Source organism: Microtus ochrogaster, linkage group LG9 (assembly GCF_000317375.1).
Source record: "Microtus ochrogaster isolate Prairie Vole_2 linkage group LG9, MicOch1.0, whole genome shotgun sequence".
Classification (NCBI taxonomy): Eukaryota; Metazoa; Chordata; class Mammalia; order Rodentia; family Cricetidae; genus Microtus; species Microtus ochrogaster.
In genome coordinates this window covers 18,558,501-18,581,403 of record NC_022034.1, presented here as the reverse complement: position 1 = coordinate 18,581,403, position 22,903 = coordinate 18,558,501, and positions in this window count along the sequence as shown.

The following is a 22,903-nucleotide window of genomic DNA, read 5'->3' as shown; positions in this document are numbered from 1 at the left end:
ATGGGAAGTAGACAAGATTGCCGAGCAAAAATTGGGATTTTGGGGGTGGGGTGGGATAGGGGTAAGGGGAGATGGGGAGAGAAATGTGAGAAGGGGAGGATGGGGGGAACTTGGGGAATTGGGATGATTGGGATAAAGGAAGGATGGATATGGGAGCAGGGAAACATATTTAATTAAGGGATCCAGCTTAGGGTGGGCAAGAGACCTGAACCTAGAGGGGCTCCCAGGTGCCCAGGGGGATGTCCCCAGTTAGTGCCTTGGGCAGCTGAGGATAAGGAACATGAAATGGTCCTATCCTATAACGACACTGATGAATATCTTGCATATCACCATAGAACCTTCATCGGGCGATGGATGGAGACAGAGACAGAGACCCATATTGTAGCACTGGAATAAGCTCCCAAGGTCCCAATGAGGAGCAGAAGGAAGGAGAACATGAGCAAGGAAGCCAGGACCGTGAGGGGTGCACCCACCCACTGAGACAGAGGGGCTGATCTAATGGGAGCTCACCAAGGCCAGCTGGACTGGAACTGAAAAAGCGTGGGATAAAACCGGACTCTCTGAACAATGAGGACTGATGAGAAGCCAAAGACAATGGCACTGGGTTTTGATCCTACTTCATGTTCTGGTTTTGTGGGAGCCTAGCCAGTTTGGATGCTCAACTTCCTAGACCTAGATGGAGGGGGGAGGACCTTGGACTTTCCACCTGACTGCTCTTCAGTCTGGAGAGGGAGGGGAAAAGGAGTGGGGGGAGGGGGAGTGGAGTGGGAGGAAGGGGAGGAAAATGGGAGGATGGGAGGATAAGAGGAGGCAGAAATTTTTTTCCAAGAAAAAATAAATAAAAAAAATCACTTATGAGTGAGTATATGTGATAATTGTCTTTCTGTGTCTGGGTTACCTCACTCAAAATGATGTTTTCTAGCTCCATCCATTTTCCTGCAAAATTCAAGATGTCATTATTTTTTCTGCTGTGTAGTACTCCATTGTATAAATGTGTCACATTTTCATTATCCATTCTTTGATCGAGGGACATTTAGGTTGTTTCCATGTTCTGGCTACCACAATTTCCCTTGGTTACTTTGGTGTACTGTTTTTTGTTTGTTGTTTATTTGTTTGTTTAAGTCTTTTCTCTCCTACTTAAAAAAAGTTTATTTTTATTTCATTCACACTTGTTTGTCTGCATGTATATCTGAGTGACAGTGTCAGAAGACCTGGAACTGGAGTTACAGGCAGTTATGAGCCACCTTATAAGTGCTGGGAATTGAACTGGGTCCTCTGGAGAAGTAACCAATGCTTGTTGTAATCTCCAAGCCATCTCTTCAGCACCTACTGTACTCTTTTATAAAAAGTTAGATATTTTCAGTCATAACACTGGCCTAATTTCAGTGGTGTAGGAGGATATTCTTTCTATGTGTTGCTTTCATTGCTTGAATAAAGAAAACCACCTTGGACTTTTGATAGGTCAAAACTTAGATAGGCAGAGTAGACAGAACAGAATGCTGGGAGAAAGGAGGCAGAGACAGAGAGCCACCCGCCATGAAGCTGCCAGGTCAGACATGCTGAATCTTTCCCGGTAAGCCACTAGCTCGTGGTGACTTACAGATTATTAGAAATGGGTTTAATCAAGATGTGAGAGTTAGCTAAAAAGAGGCTAGAACTATGGGCCAGGTAGTGTTTAAATAAATACAATTTGTGTATTGTTATTTCAGGCTATAAGCTAGCCAGGTGGCCAGGAGCAGGGCCTTGGGAAGCGGCCTGCTGCTCCCTTTACAACACTCCAGAACACTTTCAGCGTCTGCCCTCCAAATCTTAGAGGCCAGTGTGTAAATTTTCACTCTTTTTGCTCCCTCTAGCTCTAGCAAACACTATCTTTCCCCAGTACTGTAGCTTTGTCTGTTATAGACATTTCACGGAGATGACTCACTAACTCCCTGTGTACCTTCGTTTGCTCTGCAACTATTTATGGTTTTTTTTTTCATCTAGTTCTCAAAACTATAAAATTTCTTTTTCTTTCTTTTTGGAGAAAGCTTGTTTTCCTTCTTCTGAGTGGTCAACCCCAAATCTGCTCCATAGCTTTCTGTACAAGAATACTTCCACAGTATGGCTCAAGTTCAATGTTCCTCTTTTTTTGAACTTCATGTTACCCTCCTTTCAGGTGATTTCCCTGTATAGCTAGTGCTTCTCATTGACCATATTTATCTCATCTCTAGTCTCAGAGCTCCGTGGGTCTCCTACAAGAGCTAGCTCACTTTCGCTGATCTTCCTTTCTTTCTGCTTTCTTCTTCCAAATATGTTCACAGATGCCTCCTTAATGCTCTTTGTCCTTAAGAACCTGTGTCCTCATCCCGTTACTACTATTGTGAAAGACTTTGGAAGACTGAGAAAATAAATGTATAGAAGGAATGGTTGAGAGGAGGCCCAGGTTTGCATCGAAGGATTCAATATTGTTCTTCTTATCTCCTACAAATCACCTCCTACCCTTTGGAGGAATTTTAAATTGTCTTTAAGAAAAAAAAAGTTAAAATCTATTTTAGCTGCTTACATCTATGGATCCCAATTATTTTAAAAGTTTTGAACACAAAAATTAACTTTCAATTGTCACATTAATTGATAGACAATTTCAAGAGTCTTGGAAAACATTCAGAAGGGAAGAAAGCTTTAGTGTTGAAGGTCTAAAATATGAGAAAACAAGCCAAGACCATCAGACATTTTCTGGTTTCTAGGGTTAATAGGTGAGAATGTGTCAAGGAGAACATCTCAGTCTAGTGAGCCCTGATCCTGCATCCCATCTCCAATGTTGCCTGTTGGGTTAGCCTACTTGTAAAGGTCTCAGCCAGGAGTCCTAAATATCTTGTAGCAGCAAATCTCAGTTTCTAACAATCCCCCAGAAGTCAACTGCTGTTGTAGTTGAAGTTTAAAGTTAAAGCTTTTTAAATTTAAAGATTTTTTTGGACATGTTTCTTTGGTAGGAATTTAGGATCTTGTACAATTACTTTCAATAAATATTAGATCTAATTCTCAATATCTTCATGAGCAAAGATGATGTAAATTATATCTATACTCATGTTGTAAAACTTAAATACAGTAGTTCATGCGAGTACCTGATATAAAATCTGGTTCCCCATAAATGCCAGGCTCCATAGTTTATTTTCCTTTAAAGTGAAGCTGTCATATGAAACATTACATTGATATAAAACATGTACATGATGTATTTAGGGCTGTTGAGCTATTATTATTTGCTAAACATAGAAAATGTTATGGTATTCCTTTGAATAAATGTTGACTTGTATTTTTTAAGCCTTTAAGTAAAATTTCCATCAGAATCTGGTTCATATTGGCTATGAGAGGAGAATTTTAATGAGGTTTCTTACTGTGTATGCTCAATCTTGTTTCCTTGAACCCCTGCATTGACTCATATCTTGTATTGCTACGTTCGTTATGAAATTTCCTACCAGCATGTTTTGCTATGTTAACTAGTTGTCTCAGTATATTTTTGTTCTTTCAAGAAATCTTGCATTGAGAAACATTGTATTCTATTATAGTTAGTTTCCCTATTCTCAAATAGGTTGTTATTGATATTTTCATAATTCTTTTATAATTATATACATATTAATGTGCACATATACAATACCATAAACATTATGTATGCATATATAATACCATATATATAAAATACACTATATATAGCATTCTTTGTTTCTCAGTGTTTCTTGTTTTATTGTGTATATGTATGCATGCATGGGTGTGCTCACCAGTGTCACCTGTGTGTGTGTGAATATAAAAACCAGAAATTGATATGAGATGTTTCTATTGTTCTCCACATTATTCTTTGAGATAGGGTGTCTCTCTATACTTTAGTCCTTGCTAGACTGGCAGGCTTCAAATCCGTAGGACCTATCTGACTTCACACCCTCAGCAATGGAGTTACAGACATGTGAGGCTGTGCCTGACTTTTTAAAATGTGATTTCTGGGGGGTGGGGAGAAGAGAACTCAGGTCATCCTGCTTGTACAGAATGCATTTTGCCCACTGAATTCTCTTTAGCCCCTTGTGGTATATTCTTAAATGAATGACATTATACCCCCAGAGATACACAACAGCTAAAACAATTGTAGACATTAATTAGTCTTTATTTTTCAGAGAAGGAAATTGAAGCCCACATAGGGGGAGTATCTCTCACACAAAACTATTAGTTTGTGTCCAGCACTCTTGCCCTTTTGGTCTTGCTGTTTGCACTCGACTGTATTCTAAGCTAGACTCCATTTTCTCCAAGCACTTATTCTTGCCTACTTTGTCACTTAAAACACTGTCTTTGATATAGATATATTATCAGCCGAACACTTAAATGATCAAGTATTTTTTTTAATTTAAAATAAAAAGTTGTTGAAAGTCTCAATTTTATCACAAATGAATTGTTTTCCTTCCTAAACTTCTTATTTTGAGAAGTCTGAAACCTATGGATAGTTGAAGGCTATGCAGTGAATGCTCATGTAACCCTTTCCTTATTTGCTATGGTATTTAAGTGTGTGCGAGAGAGAGCTAGCGATGTGTGTGCAGCCATAGAGAAAAACAGACACGAACAGAAAGATATGAACAGTTTGGTAGCTGCAGACACTGCAACACTGTTAACATACTTTAGCATGTATTTCCCGAGATGGAACAAGTTATTTTTACATGACCACAATACTATTACCATTGTGTATAGTTAAATGATAAGTCCATTGAGACAAATATGTCTTGGGTAATTTTTGCACTGCAGAAACACCATGAAGTTTGCTGGCACAAACTCAGGCTGGCTGCTACATCTCTAGGCAATGTTGTCTTTCTTATAGGACCACTCCTATGTATAGTATGTCCCTGACTTATATATTCTATAGCATGTCTGAGGAATTTCATAGTGATATAGTTTTATCTAATGACACTCCCCTCTCAAAGTTCTCTGGTTTCCACAAATGCCCTTCCTATGTATTGTGCGCTGTTAGCTGGCCAGTTTAGCTGAGGTGTTAGATGGCATTCTTTACTCATCTCTTCGATTTATTTTTATGTCATCACTAAAAAACACGGCTTTAAAAATTTTAATTTGTGGTATTAAAACTTTCAAATTTTGCTTGTAAAGTGTTTGTAGGACTCTCCTTATGATCCTATCAGTCTTTGAAATGTATAAAAAAATGATCATGGATTTTGTTCTTTTTTTTCTGTGTAATTTATGGACATTTTTCAACAGGTTGCATTTTTTTTCTAAAATTTTAAGGAAAAAATACTATTTATTCCCCTTTAATATTCTGTTAATTCAGCTCCAGTTCTCTCTGAGCTCTTCATTTCAGCATGTACTGATGGGTTTGCTCTGATGTGAGGCTATTACATTTAGACTTGGATGAGTTATTCACTTCTTGTATAGGAAACCTTGAATTTAAAGATAAAATCTGATTCTAAGCATAGCATTTTTCAAGTTTCTCCTTCACACACTTTAATTTTTGTTTAAATTTACAAATGAATTAATTACACTATTTCATACAATGTGTTATTGTTATAACAAAATGAAAATAAAAAGATCAAAAAAGAAAAAAAATAAAAATTACAAAGAAGTCAGGGCAGCTAAGACTGTTACACAGAGAAAGCCTGTCTCAAACAAGCAAACAAAAACAAACAAATAAAAACAAGACAAAACAAAAATATTTAGAAAGAAAACTAAAATAAATTAGCTTGCTCCTGCCTCCTTAAATTCTAAAAATCCGATTATTTAAGGAATGTTTATGAAATGAATAGCTAATAATAATCACCTTAGTGAGTAGAGTCTTACAGATCTGCACTATAGCTTTTTCATTTTTTTACCTTTACTTAAGTTATCCTTACACTAAGCCTACAGTGTATACAAGATATTGTTCTAACCTCATTTCAGAGAAATTGAAATTTGGAGAGATTTTGCACTACCTAAGATATTAGAAAATAAAGACAAGAGCTTGTACAAGGACACAATTCCTTCTGTTCTAATATACCTCAAATAAATAGAGTTAAGTTACTAAGTGTATCTTGATACATGTCAGTTTGTAAATGAAGAATAGAGGGGCTTCAAAGTCTCAGATAATGCTTTTAAAATTTCTTTATGTGAAGAGAAAAATTATACAAGTTTGACTTGATCAAACTAGAATATAAATTCCATTAGGTCAGAACTATGTATCCATTTTGTTACCTGTTGGCACATCAATAAACTTCATTAGAGTAAACAAATGTCTGTGAGAAAAATAATCTTCACACCTGAATCATTTTCTAGTGACAAAAATAGAAAATAAAAAAACAGAATTCTGGACTGTTTTTTTAAATGGTAAAAGCAACCATATGCTTTTAGTAACAAAAATCAAACAAAACAGAAGGGTCTAAAATAAGATGCAAACATCTGCCTACTGTTCCCACTCCCTCCCTGGAGATAATCACTGGAAAGAGCTTGATATGCCTTTCTTGTGATGCTTCTCTGTGGCAACACAAATACACATATTAAAATACATATTCCTCTCAAAATAACCCCCACATTTTTCCAAGTGAGGGCATCAACTTTGCCTTTTAATAAATACACATTTTCATTCTGTGTGTTGCTGTTTATAGACAAGCATTTATTCTACTTCACTTTTTTTCTTTTACAGACCATGTTGCAATGAATATTTTATACATAAGATTTTAAAATAGTCTGCCAATGAGTTCTAAAAATGCTGCACCCATTTCTAACCCTAAATTCAACCCCACACATTTCTCTATAACTTTGGAAGCACTCAATGTTTTATTGTTGGCTAATTTATAGGAAAAATATTTCTCTTTGTTTGCCATTCTGTGATTAGTGGTAAACTTGGTGCCTCTGACAGTAATTGATCAGCATGTGTATATATTTTGTAAATTGTTTAGTCAATTCCCTTCCCATTTTTCCTAATATGATTTTCTTTGTCTTGAGCCTTCACATATTAGATAGATAGTATCTCTACTGGTTAAGTGTATGGCAATTTTTTACATGCCATATATCTTTTGCTTGTTTATAGAATCTTTCATTACACAATGTCAAAAAATATGTACATAATCAAATCTATCAATCTTTTCTTCGTAAGTTCTGTGTTTGTGATCTTTCCTACATAAAGCAGCACAAATATATTTAGTTTATCTTAGAATATTTATTTCTTTATTTAGTGTGTTTGTCAGAGGTGCACGCATGTTAGGGTGGAGGTGTGTGTGTCATTTACATATTTATAGAACCCAGAGCAAGTCTTTGGATAATATCTATTTTTTTTCTGTTCTTGGTCTGATTGCTTTGAGACAGTTCAGCTAGAAGTGGTAGCCTAAAAGTTCTTGGGATCAACCTGTCTCCTCCCGGCAATGTTGGTGCTATAGACATTCACAGCCATTCCTGTCTCTATACGGTTGCAAGGGACTTGAGCTCAGGTGTTCATGCTTGCCTAGAAAGAGCTCTTATCCACTTTGTCATCTATTTAGTTTTATTTTTGTTTGCCAATTTTACTAGGCTTCCTTTTGCAAATTATTTTAAGTACAAATTCAAAATAATCTGTTCTTACTGACTGATCACAGTTTTAACTTAAGTGATTTAAAGAAATCAACAAAATTTTCACATTTTGGAATGCAGCTTTGTAATTTCACATAGTCACTGGTGTTTCCTGGACACTCACTACATTCACTGTTTATGTGTACATACCATTTAAATTGCTGTAAGCTTATGGTATATTTTGATACCCAGCAGAGCAAAGCCAGAACTAAACCTTTTTGAATATTTTTATTTTTCTTTCTTATTACACTGCCCTTTTCCAACCCAATGGTGGCCTCCTCAACCTGTGGTTGTACTGTTTCTGTTTACTTTGGCTCTTTAAGATCTCATGCTTCACATTCTCACATACTGTAGCATTTTCCTCCTTCAGTCTGGATCCCATTTGGTAAAAACATTGTTATTGAGATCCAGAAGAGTTTAAATTGTGTATATATGTGGCAAATGAAGGAGACTGAATAATTGATTAAGATCAATTTAAGTAACTAGATGATTTACTGCTCATTTGGCTGAAACGTAGAAGTAAAAGTCCCAGAATTTAATCTCACCTTATTCTACAAATATATAGATATAGCTAATTTCTCTTTTTCTCTCTATCTTTAGACCTGTCAAAATTTGCAGTTTACACTGAAGAGTTTTAAAAAGCCATGGATTTCATGATAACATCTTCGTTCATTTTAGCTGTTTCAATGAACAGGGTAATATAGTGATACAATCAATCCTTTTGGTCTGGAAAGGTAAATTTTGTTCTGTGGAGGATAAGAATTACTGTTCTAATTTGTTATTAACTTAATGATAATAATGTAACAATGGTAATCATAAAACATATGATTTAAATGTCCATTGTGCTTCTATACAGTGTAATATTTAAATGACCTTTTAAAATGCAATCTTACTGACAGGATACATTGTCTATATAGGTGCAGGTATTTGAATTTTGAGTGGGTACAACACCGAATAACATTAAAGATGGTAATAAATGATAGAAGGAAATTTTGAATTTTCAAACTGAAAAATGGAATTCTGATTTCTAAATTTGGCTTTGGTGATGAGTTTCCCTTTTATTCGTCTACCACATTAGATGGGATATAGCGTCTCCTCTGTCAGTCCTATGCTGGAGAATAGTTAGGGACTGCAGACTGGCTTTACACTGCGGTTAGCTGTGGAGTACAGACTTCCCTGTGGCTGAATATAACAAACAAGCTGACCATGAGATTCCAGATGTTTCCATTTCTTTTTGTTTAAGACTCTCGGACCTCCCAGGGGCAAATGTCAGCATGGTTGAGTGATAGGCCCTGTCTCCTTTATGTTAGGAAGAATGTTTTAAGCCTGTAGCATTGCCAGAAATTTCCACTTGGTTCCCGATGGGCAAGTAGGCTTCACAGACCTAGAATATCAACTTACTATCAGCGATATCCTTTGGATATGGAGCTGTCTAAATTGTGACATTACAAGCTTATTTAGAAAGTGAAGCCTAACTGGAAAGACAGCTGTCCTCATTTGATCCTGTAAACAGGCCATGTGAATTTCTACAATGGACTCTGACTGATGATGAACATACAGGGAGTACTTCAGCTGTGATTTTTTTTTTAATTTCACAAGGAAGGGAAGGAGGTTGTGGGGACACTGGAGTGGAAAATTGATGGCACCTAATTGGGTTAAAGAGGACTCATAACAGAGACTCTGTTGGGAGAGAGGAGGCAAGGCTGCTGGGGAGTGTTGTCAGGTGTTCCGGGAGATGAAGCTCATTGTTTCGCTGATTTGCTAGGCTCTCTTCCCAAATGTGCTTTTGGAGCCTAGTCAGTGAAGCTGGATTTGAAAATGAGAAAGCCTACTTAAACACCCCTTGACAGCAACCCCTCACTTCTGAAAAACGACCTTTGCCAGACTCCTCACATTTTGATGTGGCCTGGACTTCAATGCGATGGGATGAGTTCATCTCTTCAGGTACACAGTGGTTTCAGCTGGAGATTGATGTAGTTGTTTTAGACCAAGGGTTTAATGATCTGTGGCTATTTTCATAATTTTAATGATTTTAGTCTTGAAGCAAATACTGCTTTCTGAAATGTTCACTAAATTTTCACTTTAGATGCCACTAACCCCAACTGCAGCAAGCAGGTAGAAGACAATAGAACGACAAATGTCCCTGGTGGTGGGAATTAGGCGTTTGGGCTTTGGAGGGAGAAAGGTGAGCAGCTTTGCTGCTTTTTTGGCTGCAATGAGAAAGACATGCATACATATTAATGATGCTAATTTTAAAAGCCAGGAGAGAAGATGGATTAAACTGGTTAGAAAAGTAAATTTCCAAAGTGCTTCGCATGGTAAAGCAGGCACTAAGAGAAAGGGACTAAAGAATGAAAAAAATCCTACCCCATCTCAATACTATTTTCAGGCCAAGGGTAAATTTTTCATGGTGTGAAACTGCGCTGCTTTTGGTTTCCTGGCACAAGATGAACTGAGGCCTGATATCCTGGGCCTTTACTCCTCTGGAGTCTGCCTTCTTGCTATTAATTCTGAGCTTTTGCTGGGCTGAACACTGCTCGTACACTGGCCATTTAACGTGCCAGCATTCTGCTGTCCTGTGGAAAATGTGGATCTTCACCACATAATGTCTTTCCATTAGCGATGGCGGCTCTCCAAAGTAGGGCTGTGGTTTAAACACAAATGGGCAGTGTGGGCCAAAATGAATGCAATTTTGAGTCTACTATCTTTAAAAGGTGGATCTGGAGGCAATTTAGTGAGTGTAAATTACAATTGACTTTGGAAGAAATAACTCATACACTTGAACCTCCTCAGATGTGTAGCCAATAGGGGGTAGCCAGGCTAACATGAAATTTTACACATCCATCAGCTGGGAAAAAAAAGAGATTCAAATGTAAAAATCTAGCTATCATATGGATTCGTAACACCCCCTGGAGGACTTGCAGCCCACAAATCAATGAATGGTTTATGCTGAGCCAAAAATGTACTTGCACCATGTTTCTCATTTTTCTTAACCATTTTAGAATGAGCCTTGAAAAATCACTCCTGCAGAAGGTACTCATCTGCAGTGAGGGGCACCACTTAAAGCAGCCAGAGGCATGTTTTTTGGCCACCTTCTTAGCCTTTGCAGTGAATGGCTTTGTTACCTTTAAAACTTAAGCCAAGAAGACATTTTCCACCATGCAGGTGTTTTGATGTGAAGTACTTTAAAAGGTATCAAACCCTGTTACTTACTGTCACCAATTCCCTACACTATTGTGCTCCTTCTCAGTAGCAGATTAACAGTCTGTTCTTGGTTACCGCCTCACCTCTTCTTCTGTGTGTGAGACCCGCTCTTCATCTTTGCCTGATGTCAACAGCTAGTAGTACTTCTGCATTCCCAGGCTCTGTGTTCTCTCTGGGTGGTTCTCTGTTTAGGGCAGCAGAAAAGACATGTAGTTAGTGTGAGTATCCGGGGAAAAAAGAATTGTATGTGTATGTGTGTGTGTTTAAAACTGTAAAGTACTAACAACTCAACTATAAACAGGAAGAACTGTTCACTCATTAACTAAGTAAACAAAATGCACATCCTCTTTTTGAACAGTGATACTGACAGTGACAAATACGTCTACGTTCTTTGAAAAAGATGTCTGATGTTTGAGTTTCTTGAATATTGTTTATTACAATTTCAGATTTCAACATTAGTGTTTTCTATCACTTGTCCACATTTAGAATATTCAGTTAAATATTTAAAACAAAGGCTCATAGAAATTGTCTATATACTACTCCCAAGAAAGTAGATATGGCCAAAAATGTTTTCCATTTGCAGAAATTTGTGACTAGAATTCTGAATTTGTACTTCACTGTTTTATAATTTTTTGTTTTTAATTGAACTATCCAATTCTTCCCACTCCCCTCTCCCTTTCCTCCTTCCCCCACCCACCCCCATGCTCCTAATTTACTCAGGAGAGCTTGTCTTTTTCTCCTTAACTGATGTTTTTATTAAAAAATATGCATATGCATATAAGGTTTTGTTCATTCTTTTTTCTTTCCCTTCCTCCTCTTCCTCTTTGTTATGTAATATTCCAGTTATGAATTGCATCCAGCTGATCAGTACAGAGTTCTAAAAACAATAATGAATGATGGGGCTTTCTTTTTCTGTCATGTAAATGAGTTCTTGACACTGGCATTTTAGGTTATCACAGTGCCATAATAATCACTAATGAGCCAGGATGTTTTTATGTTTTTCCCCCTGTAATCCTTAGAATGTATGAGAGTATGAGAGTTTCTGCACCAGCTGCTAAGGGCTGTGGGCTTACAGTCTCAAAGAAAAATTTCAGCCAAAAATATAAAGGCCAAAGAAAGGAAAACTTTTCAACTGAGCTAAGATTTTAATTAATTGATTAATTAATTATACAAACTTGATGTGTACCCTAGGCAGTCCTCTTGCTTCAGCCTCTGGCCTGCCAGGATTATAGGAGTGTATCACAATGGCCATGCTGAATTAATATGTCAGAAGGGTTTCTCCCATTTGACTTAACTAATGACAGTTACATCATATGACCTTTGCTAAGAAGGTTGGGAAAATAGATTTTTAGTCAGGCACACTAAAAGCCCAAATACTATCAGAGTTCTGATAGTTTGGCAAAAGGAAACTAAAAGTTAAAATAGACAAGCAGTGTTATCTTCTCTATCTATGGCTTTCAAGGCCCAACAGACAGACCAATGCCAAGTTCCTGTGTCAATACACTTCTCAAACAGGATGCTTTTTAAAGTCTCTAAAACTTTACATTTCTCATCTTATCAGATTTAAACAGAGACTTCTCAAAAGAGGAATCTCAAATGACTGAGAAATACTTAAATGTTCAACATCCTTAGCCATCAGGGAAATGCAAATCAAAACTACTTTCAGATTTCATCTCACATTCATCATGATAGACGATCAATAAAACAAGTGATAGCTCATGCTGGTGAGAATGTGGGGCTGTGGGGAGTACAAGTTTGTACTCTGTACATTACCAAGAGAGAAACCTACCACAAAGCAAACCACAAAACCTTGGACCAACATAACTAAACACTTTGATTTGGCTGAGGTCCCATATCAGAATAGAACCCATATATGACAGTACTATTAGGTCTCACAAGGACCTAGGGTAAAATCAAATACTACTCTGTTGAAGGAGGCCACTTGTTGGTTGCTGGCTGCTTGGCACCGAAATAATCACAGAAAAACCACATTATTGAAATCACTGCTTGGCCCATTAGTTCGTGCTTCTTATTGGATAACTCTTACACCTTAATTTAACCTATTTCCAGTAATCTGTGTATTGACATGTGGCTGTGATTTACTGGGTAAAGTTCTGGTGTCTTTGTTCGGTGGGGCTACATGCCTTCTCACTGACTCCGTCTTCTTCCTCCCAGCATTCAGTTTAGTTTTCCTGCCTACCTAAGTTCTGCCCTATCAACAGGCCAAGGCAGTTTCTTTATTCACCAGTGGTATTCACAGCATATGGAGGGAATCCCACATCACTACTCTTCTAAAAAAAAAAAAAAAGAAAAGAAAAGAAAATGAAAGAGAAAAAAAGTAGCAATAAAATGATTCTTAATGATATTCTGCTATACTCACTGAGCTTGCTCAAACATCATCAGAGAAGCTTCCTCCTGCAGCAGATAGAAACAAATATGGAGATCCACAGCCAGACATTATGCAGAAATTAATAGAAATTGAAACATTGAGCTCTAAATGGGTTGTCTCCATCAAATTTTTCCCCCCTGGACTCCTGGAACCCTGTGAAAGAGAAGGAAGAAAATGTGTATGAGACAGAAAGATGGGGAATGCACAAAGCAAGGCCCTCTAAAGCAACAAAATCAAAGCACACATGAATTCACAGAGCCTGAGGCAGTAGGCCCAGAGCCCAATGGGTATGCACCAGGTTCTTTGCATATACATATTTTCCAGCTTAATGTTTTTATGTGATTCTTGAATGTGGGAAAGTGGGTTTCTGGTTCCCGAGTCTTTTCTTGGATTCTTTTTTCCCTGTTTTTAGTTTCCTCCAATTCCAATATACTAGGTTTTTTATTTTATTATTACTCCTTGGAAGACTGTTTTTTTTTTTTTAATGAGAGACAGAAAGGGAGTAGATCTAGATAGGAGGGGAGAGGGGAGAAACTGGAAGGAGTAGAGAGGGAAGAAACCATAATCTCGAGATATAAAGACATATATTTTCAATAAGGAAAGAAAGAAAACAAGAATGCAGTAGGAAGTATAATGACTGTCTACAATATACCTTTTTAATTAATGACCTTCCCCTTTATGTTTCTTTTACTTTGAAAACATTTCCCCTGGGGACTTTCCTGCCTCCTGATTTAGTCAAGTCTCAGCTTATCAATAAAGTCTTCTCTGATATCCCAGAACTGATCAAGATTTTTCAGCATTTGCAGTTCATACAATCTGTGCGACTCCTCCCTTACAAATACAAAGAATATCACAAATATCAAATTACGTATTTACATATGAAAGTGAGTATTGATTTATAATGAAAAACCACATCTGAAAACTTAAAGTATTTTAAATATCACAAACCAAAGTGTAACAAAATGTTTATTAGTAACTGACCATACATACCTCTTTAATACTTTTCTAATGTTCTGACTAGATATTACTTCTTTTACAGGTGACAATTTTGTAATGTTTTTTATAAAGAGAAGAACATGTCTCATTCTTTCCTCTAGAATGGTTTATGAACCCACCTAAATTTTAGATCAACCACAGTTGAAAAAGTTTCAGTTTCTTAACAACTTGTAATTTATAATATTCATGTAAAATCTTAGGACTGTTATCATATTTAAGAAATTTCTATTACATTTTTTTCAACACTAGAAATTTCTCTCATTATAAAATGAACAGGCTTCTAAAAGGTAATAAGAAAAATGAAATAAAACAAAAACTAACATATTGGAATTGAACAACACAAAATACATGAGGAAAAGAGTCCAAGAGAAGGCTGAAAAATCAGAAACTCACTCTTCCCTGCATCAGAAATCCCATAAAAATACTAAGATTTTAGGGAGTATCAAATTTTCTTTTACTTTATTAATGATCATAAACACCTTTTAATTGATACATTCATTAGCCCTGGGATGGTTATGAAGTGGCATAATACATACTATTTTAGCTTATCTTTGTGAGTATTTTTATGCTTCATTATCTATAAATTTGCAATAGCAAGAAAGACTATGTGAGACGGGGAAATGATCACAAGAGAAGTCAGAGTCCAAGGAAGGTAGGAAGCTAGGTTTGGGGTGGGTACATATGAGTACATTGTGTCAGTAGAACTTCTGTGTGAGCTAACACTCAAGTGATGGGTTGGAGCCAGGTGTGAGAGCCTTTAAATGTTTGTGTGTGGCTCAAGGCGCCTTTAGTACAAAATGGAAGACTTCTTAATGAAAAAACTGAGCATATTAAAAAGTAATAAAATTTCTGTTAAAATTGCCATTGAGGGTGCCTAGAAATTTAGCTCAGTTGGTACAGCACTTAGAATACATGGAACCTGGAGTTTGAACCCCAGCACTGTACAGACTGGGCAAACCCTAGTACTGGGAGGTGAAAGCAGGAAACTCAGTCATTCAAGGTTATTTTCAGTCACATGTAGAGTTAAAAACTATTCTGGGCTACCTGAAACCCAGTCACAGAAAATCAATTGTCATATGGTTTGGATATATCTAACATCTAGTTTCAGAACTTGCTGGTTTGTGAAGCTTTTATTGCCATACTAGAAACAAAAGTGATAGTAAGTTTCAGAAATATGTGCCTCTTAGCCATGACCTAAGTAAGTCTAGAAAGTCTAGGCCTACAACCATAGTTTTCAAAATTATAACTCCCTGAACTTCCTGATTCTTTTTTCCTTGTCTGTGTGTCTCCATGTTATTTAGTATATTATAATGTCATGTATTTTATTGTTTACTGTTTGATGTCTTTTTCACCCTACCAGAATGTCAACTTTAGGATGATAAGAGACTTCCAACAAAAAGACAAAGGGGACTTTTTATTCTCAGTTAGGTTATCTCCATTGTCAGGAAAGTTACACACACACACACACACACACAAACACACACACACACACACACGCACACACACACACGCTTGTGCGTGCGTGCGTGCTTATATATGTCTTTATGACTGATATCTTAATAGCTTTTATTTTAAATTGAGTTTTGCTTCTTGTGTGGATACAAAGATGATCATTTATATGTTACACTTTTGACTTTCAGAAAGAAAGATGGAAATATTACCAAAGGTGATGACAATGGGGATGGAAGTGAGGAAATAGTTGCAGTAGAAGCAAAAAGTCCATCACCATTAGGCAGTGAACAAAGGATGTTTCTTAAACCATCTAAAAAATGCAATGGATAAGGGAGGCCATATTTCTGGCTTTCCAGGTCACTTTTAAAGACGCTTCTGGTCTTGGAAACAGATAGGAAGGCCTGGGGAAAGTTAGCCTGGGTGCAATCCCAAAAAGAAACATCACTAAAGTATTTGAGTCCCTCTGCAAGTTCCTCTTGACACTAAAGCCAATGAAGAAGGAGCAGCCATCACTGACCAAATGTATAAGCATATAGAATTTTTCCATAGAGAAATAACTTACTTTTGTTGTCTTATGGGTTTCAGAATCGAATTATTTTGACTGCAGCTCAATGACAGGACACGCCAGCCAATCATTACTGGTAGTAAAAAATTTCAAAATGTTATATCATATATCCTCTTCCAACTTATTGCTAGCTTCTTTGCATCATCACATATCAGGAGATGAGGCCTATGGTGACTATGTGATGCTGCTATCCATCACCACCAAGATCCCCAAATACACTTGCTTTGGTTCTTAAAAATTAACAAAAGAGAACTGGTCTCTAAACAGGTGACTATCAATATTTTAGAATTATCCTAGATAATGTGTCATTGAATATAAGGTTTTAGAGAAGTACAAAGAACTGGCAGAAGCCACACAAGTAACTCAGTAGTAAGCAGCGATGACTGAACAGCCAAAGAAGGGAGCCATCATCTCTGCAGAGAGAAACCCCCAGGCAGCTGATAGCCAGTTCAGTAGCTACTGTGAGGCCACTTGACGGAGCTGAAAGCTGCATGCCACAGAGCACTGCATGGCAAGCTCTCATTCTCACATAGAATCACATTCCTGGTGGGATGGTCTGTATCCTTCTAGATGTTCAGTTAGACTCTTTCTACTTGTACCTCCTGAGGCAGACTAGGTTATAGTCCTTATGACTCTGATCACTTCTGTCGCCACCCTAACTGTGACTTTGTTTAATTGGCTTAAAATAAATGCAAGTAAAATTACTTTAGATTCTTAAAAGTATTTCTTATAAATATATTCTTTGACCTCAGGGCAAACATATTTATTTTTTTTCAAATTGATATTTCAGATATCTTTTGTCCTAGGTTTCCTACACAACATCTATCTGCCAAGCTTTCATAAGAATCCTGTAAAGTTTTGACAAAGTCTGTAAAGTCAACCTTGATGCCAATGTCATTTAGAAATAAAATTCTGCATCTATATCTTGCTATCAACTATACTCTTTGATTCCAAGCAATATAGAATCATTAAATAAAAAGTTAAAAGGAACTTAAAATTGTTTTTTCCCCTGATTTTTCTTCAAATGAGCACAGTATCACAGCGGTATAGAGCCAGTCTAAATTAGAACAGGAGTCAACTGTTGTTATTTTTTTCTAACATTTATTTATTTTAGTCCTGACCACAGTCCCCCTTCCTCCTCTCCTCCCAGTCCTTTCCCCACCTCCTTGTTGTACCCCCCCATCCACTCCTCCTCCATTTCTCTTCAGAAAAGTGCAGGCCTATCATGTATAGCAATAAAATATGGCATATTAAGTTGCTATAAGACTAAACACCTCCCCTTGTTTTAAAGCTGGACAAGGTAACCCAGTATGAGGAATAGGGTCCCAAAGCCAGTAAAGGAGTCAGAAACAGTCCCTGCTCCAACTGTTAGGAATCTCACAAGAAGCCAAGCTACACAACTGTCACATACATGCAGAGTGCCTGGTCAGCTCCATGCAGCCTCCATGGTTGTCTGTTCAGTCTCTGTGAGCCCCTATCAGCCCAAATTTGTTGATTATGTGGGTTTTCTTGAGATGTCTTTGACCCATCCAGCTCCTACAATTCTTCCTATCTCTTCAATAGGATTCTCTGAGCTCAGTCTGTTTGGCTGTACATCTCTGGATTTGTTTCCATCAGTTGCTTGATAAAGCATCTTTGATGACTATTCGGCTAGGCACCAATTTATGAGTATAGCAGAATATCATTAGGTATTATTATATTAACATTCCTTTTTATTCAGTTGTGTTTGGTTCTATCCTAGGTCCTGGCCCATCCAGTCCCTGGGTCCTGGTGCTCCAGGCAATGTCAGGGATGGGATAGGTCTTAGACTGGACTGGTCATTGGTTTGTCACCCCATAATCTTTGTGCTACCCTTATACCAGCACATCACATAGACAGAAGAGACTGTAGGTCAAAGGTTATGTGGTAGGTTGGTGTCTAAATCCTTCCACTGGGAGTCTTGCCTGGTTACAGGAGATAGACAGTTCAGACTATGTAACCTCTATTGCTAGAAATCTTGGCTGTGGTCATCTTTGTAGATCACTGGAGTTTCTCTTATACTAGGTTTCTAGCTGACCCTGAAATGCCCTCTCCCCCTTTCTAGTCTCTTTCAGTACTCTCCCCCTCCACACACCTGTGGCCGTTGTTATTTTAATAACTAATGTCCTTGTAGCTAAAATATGGACTAACTTAAAAGTAAACAATGAAAAGAAAGTTGACTAAGCTGTATTTCAATGAACATGCAGTCTTCCATACTCTAGAGTTTGTAGAAGAATTCTGAGCCTGGCTTTTGTATGTTGGAGCCATTATGGTGGTGCCCATGTACCTACTGGCATTGTAGAGTTTTCAAAAACATTTTGGTCCTTCTTTAAGGATTCTGGTAAGAAGACTTAAGAGAGGTACTTTTTTAGAGATTGGCCCTATAATCTATTCTCAGAAAATTTCTCCATAGACAGGGATGCTAGTATTCCAAGCGTTAGGGAAAAACAAGATATATGTCACTAGGAAACCAGAACGGGTTAATACAAAGAAAATTGAAGCCCCACAGAAACTGCCCTTCATTTTGCCTCCAATCTGTATATGGGAGAACTCATTCTTTTTTTTTTTTTACTTCCCAATTATTTAGCCTTAAACTCTGTTCTGAATAAACATTGAATTTCTCCCCAATGCCAGCAAAAAAGAATGTACTGTTAAGTTAATTACTCATGAACTTTCTTCATACCTCACAAGTTCTTTCTAGGACCCCCTTTTAAAAGTTTTACAAGGTACACTGCCTGCCACAAGGAAATAATTTAGGTAAAGAAGGCCAAATTGGGCTGGCTCCTCAACCTTAAGAGATTCCATATATACTTATCTTGTTCCCAAGCTTTAACAATTTGCCATTTCTTTCCTCTATTTTTCTCAGATATACATTGTTTTATTTTTTCCTAATCTCTAAGTATTCTTTCTTTAAGCTAAATAGTTTTATTATTCTTTGAGAATCTCTTAAAATGTATTTCGATCGTATTTATTTCCAACTCCTCATAGTTCCATTTATTCCCAATGCCTACCTCCCCAATTTCATGCTTTTTTATTTTATATTTTTAATTTAATAACCCCATTCAAATTTGTGCTGTCATTGTGCTTCAGGAGTGGGGCCATTCACTGGAGTATCGCTACCCTAATGGGAGCCATACGCTTAACGAAAACTAAGTGTGATTGGGTTATTTGAGCCAAAGCAAAAGGTCTTTCCTGAAGTATTTCAATCTAGAAGTGAGAGAAGAAAACGTTTCCCTTTTTTTCTGTAGACCTTTGAGTACATAAGCCAATCAGTGGTTGCAGGGTGTCTCCCAATATGCAGGGCAGGCGCTGGTTGTGTGAGGGGGTAGGGTAGGGTGAGAAGAGATATGGTGAGCAGAAAGGAGAAGGAGAGTGATGCTGACAAAGATGAAGAGGAACTGAGAGGCAGAATTCTTGTACTCTGTGCTAATTTAGACTCTCTTTCCTTGGAAGTGTCTGCTGATACCCTTGGTATCCCTGTTGGAGTTTGAATGTGAAGAGTCTTCAACAGACCCCTATGCTGCAGCACTTTGTTACTAGTTTGTGGTACTGTTTCCTTATGTTTTTGAAGATTTAGGAGGTAGAATCCAGCTTGGGCAAGACCTCTGGTGGGTTCTTGATGGTTACACAGGCTTAGTTTTGACCAGAGTACTCCTCCCCTGTCTCCTTCCTTATCTGTTGAGTTTTAGAAAGTCCATCTAGTCTGCACCCCCAGCAAGATCCCATTGCCAAGGGGGAAAAAACCCAGTGTTCATGCTTTTTGAGAAGAATGGCCTGCACCTCCTTCAACCAAGAGTCAAAATAAACTCTCTTCCATAAAATTACTTCTTTCAGGTAGTTTGTCAGTGACCAGGAACTTGTTTAATATCTTTTCCATTCCTTCCTTCTCTTTTCCTTTCCTTTTTTCTCCCCCCCCAGGCAAGTCTTTTCCAAGTTATACCCTTATTAATACAAGAAATCAAATATTATATTTCTACTCGAATCTAGGAATCAGTATGAATATAAACAGGGTTATCTTAACATAAATTTATAAATAATTTTTTCCAGAAGTTTTTCTGCCATTTAGATGTAAGAGTTTTGATGGAAATGTATCTATTCTTGTGGTCTTCCTCTTACAGTCAGGAGGAAGGAGCCTAGAAGCAGTCTGCCCTGGCATCTGCTTGGGTACGATGCTCCCCTGGGGTGCAGGTCTGTAGCATGGATGCGGTCCCAGAACTGACTTACAGTTTGGCAATGGAGCTGCTTCGAAGGCAGAACCCTTGGAAGGCTTTTCTCCTTCCAGTACACACATCGCAGGAAGTGCTGTGGCCTAGGCCAGGATAATGAAAACTTGCTATTTTTCTTAGCCTAAGAAGAAAATTTGCCCCATTTTCTGGACTGCTGGCCATACCATGCTTAGTCACAGAGAACCTACAGGAATTCTCTTCTTGATAGTCTTCATGACTCTCTGCCAGGATAGACCCCAAAGGTGGCAAGGATATTTCCAGTCACTCCTGCCAGGAAGAAGCATTTGATTCTTTTTAGAATTATATCTCTGTAAGAAGCGTAGTAAAAGAAATGCCCTTTAGACATGTAAAAGTAGCTTAGTCAGAATTCCTACTACACCCAACGTTGTACCCGATAATCAATTTAGTGACATTACTCACTCAAGACATCCAGACACAGTCTTAGAACTCCATGATATTCACTCGACGGTCCATAGACAGAGACCAAAAGCAATGTTCTCCTCTGCACATCTGGAAAGATGCCACCTTGATTTGCACTGCAGATGGACAGTCTTCCCCAGAGACTTCTATTTGAGACTGGATTTGGCCTTCAGCTAAAATATGTGGCACTATGAGTAGCCTTGGGGAGATAGGCTTAGAAACTTAGAGTGTGAAGCTTGTGTAATGACCCTCAGCATAATAAAATATAACTTTTGTTGTACTAACTTCTTGCTTGTGACAACCTCCTATGAAATAAACCTTCAAATACAGGCTCTAGCGAGAATGGGAAATGGTGAAAGTTCTGTGAAAAACAGGCATGGTGTGTCTTCAAAAATTAAAAATAGAATTGCAATCAATAGTCAAGCAATCTAACATATACATATATAACCAAAAGAATTTTAAACAGGAATTCAAAGAGATGTTACACACCCATGTTTGCTGCAACATTATTAACAAAAGCTAACTAAATATAACACAAATGTCCACTAGCTGACAAACTAATATAGAAAATGTAGGAAACTCATATAATGCGCTAACATTAAATCTTATGGAAGAGATTTTCTATCACACCCTTGGATTCAGCATCCACCACATGGATGATCTTGGGAACTCTGTGTTATGCAAAATAAACCAGTCACAAACTGACAAATGCTGCTTGATTCCTCTGTATGAAGAATTTAAAGTAGTCAGCTTTTAAATACAGAAAATATGATGGTGGTTGCCAAAATCCAGGAATGAGAAGGAGGACTCCTTTTGATGATAGAGCCAGGATTGGTTGCTCCCAGTCTCCCCTGACCATATACCCCACATATTCCCAGCTGTCCTCAAATTTGATGACAATTTGTCATCAAATTGGAAGGACCTTGAACTTTGCATTCTCCTGCCTCTACTATCCAACTGCTGGTATTACAAGCAGTGACCACCATGTTTAGCATTTATGCAGTGCTAGGGATTGAACCTAGGGCATTGTGCATGCCACTTAACCACTCTATGCCAAGCTACACTTTTAGCCCTGGAGTAAATTTTGCTTGATGGAAAAGAGAGATCTGCTGTATAGCAATGTAATGTCATTAATAACTATTTTATTATATAGCTAAAGTGGTTAAGATGGTAAATTTTAGGCTATATTTGCCACATTAAAAACTGATTTAAATCCAGGTGTTATGGCACACATCTTTGATCCCAGTTCTCAGGAGGCAGAGACAAAAGAATCTCTGCACATATGAGGCCAGCCTAGTCTATATAGTGAGTTCCAGTACAGCCAGAGTTGCAGAGAGACCCTGTCTCAAAACAAACAATCTCCCCACAAAACAACCAGCCAACCTACCAAAAACCCCACCTGATTTATTGAGTATAGTTTATTAAAAAAATAAAAATAAAAGTAGAAATGAGGTAGTATGTTATATCTGAGAACCCAGAACTTAGTTTCTTTCATCCCTTGATTTCTTTGTCTTGCTTTCTAAAGTGGAAGCCAGTGTCTGGATCTGGGGTTTTTACTGGGAATCAAATGAAGTAGGGAAGCAAGACAAAAAGTGCCCAAGGAGAAAAGGGTTGAATTGTTTCATTAGGAGATTCTGAAAACAGAAGGAAAAGAAATAAGAGAAAATTAAGCCCATCAGAAACTTTTAGAGAGACTTTGCTCTTGGGCAGATGAACTCAGTGTCTGGCACCTTTGTAGGAGGCTTGAGAGTCTCTTATCTGACAATATGGCCCCATGAGCACCCATTTCTTTTTAAGAGCCTGAAGGTTAGTGTCTGTCTTCATATTTCCTTGTATAATGCACAGCTACACAAGACACTTTCTAATGAGGGCAGTGTGCAAAAGAAGTAAAGAGATTTAAAATCTATAGATAGAATCCAAGATTGTGTCTTCTTCGTAAATTTTTAAAGGATGATTGGGATAGAGGAAGGCTGGTTAGAGGAGCACGGAAGCACAAATCTTAGTTAAGGGAGCCACCTTAGGGCTGGCAAGAGACTTGAACCTAGAGTGGCTCCCAGGAGCCCAAGGCGATGTCCCCAGTTAGTTCCTTGGGCA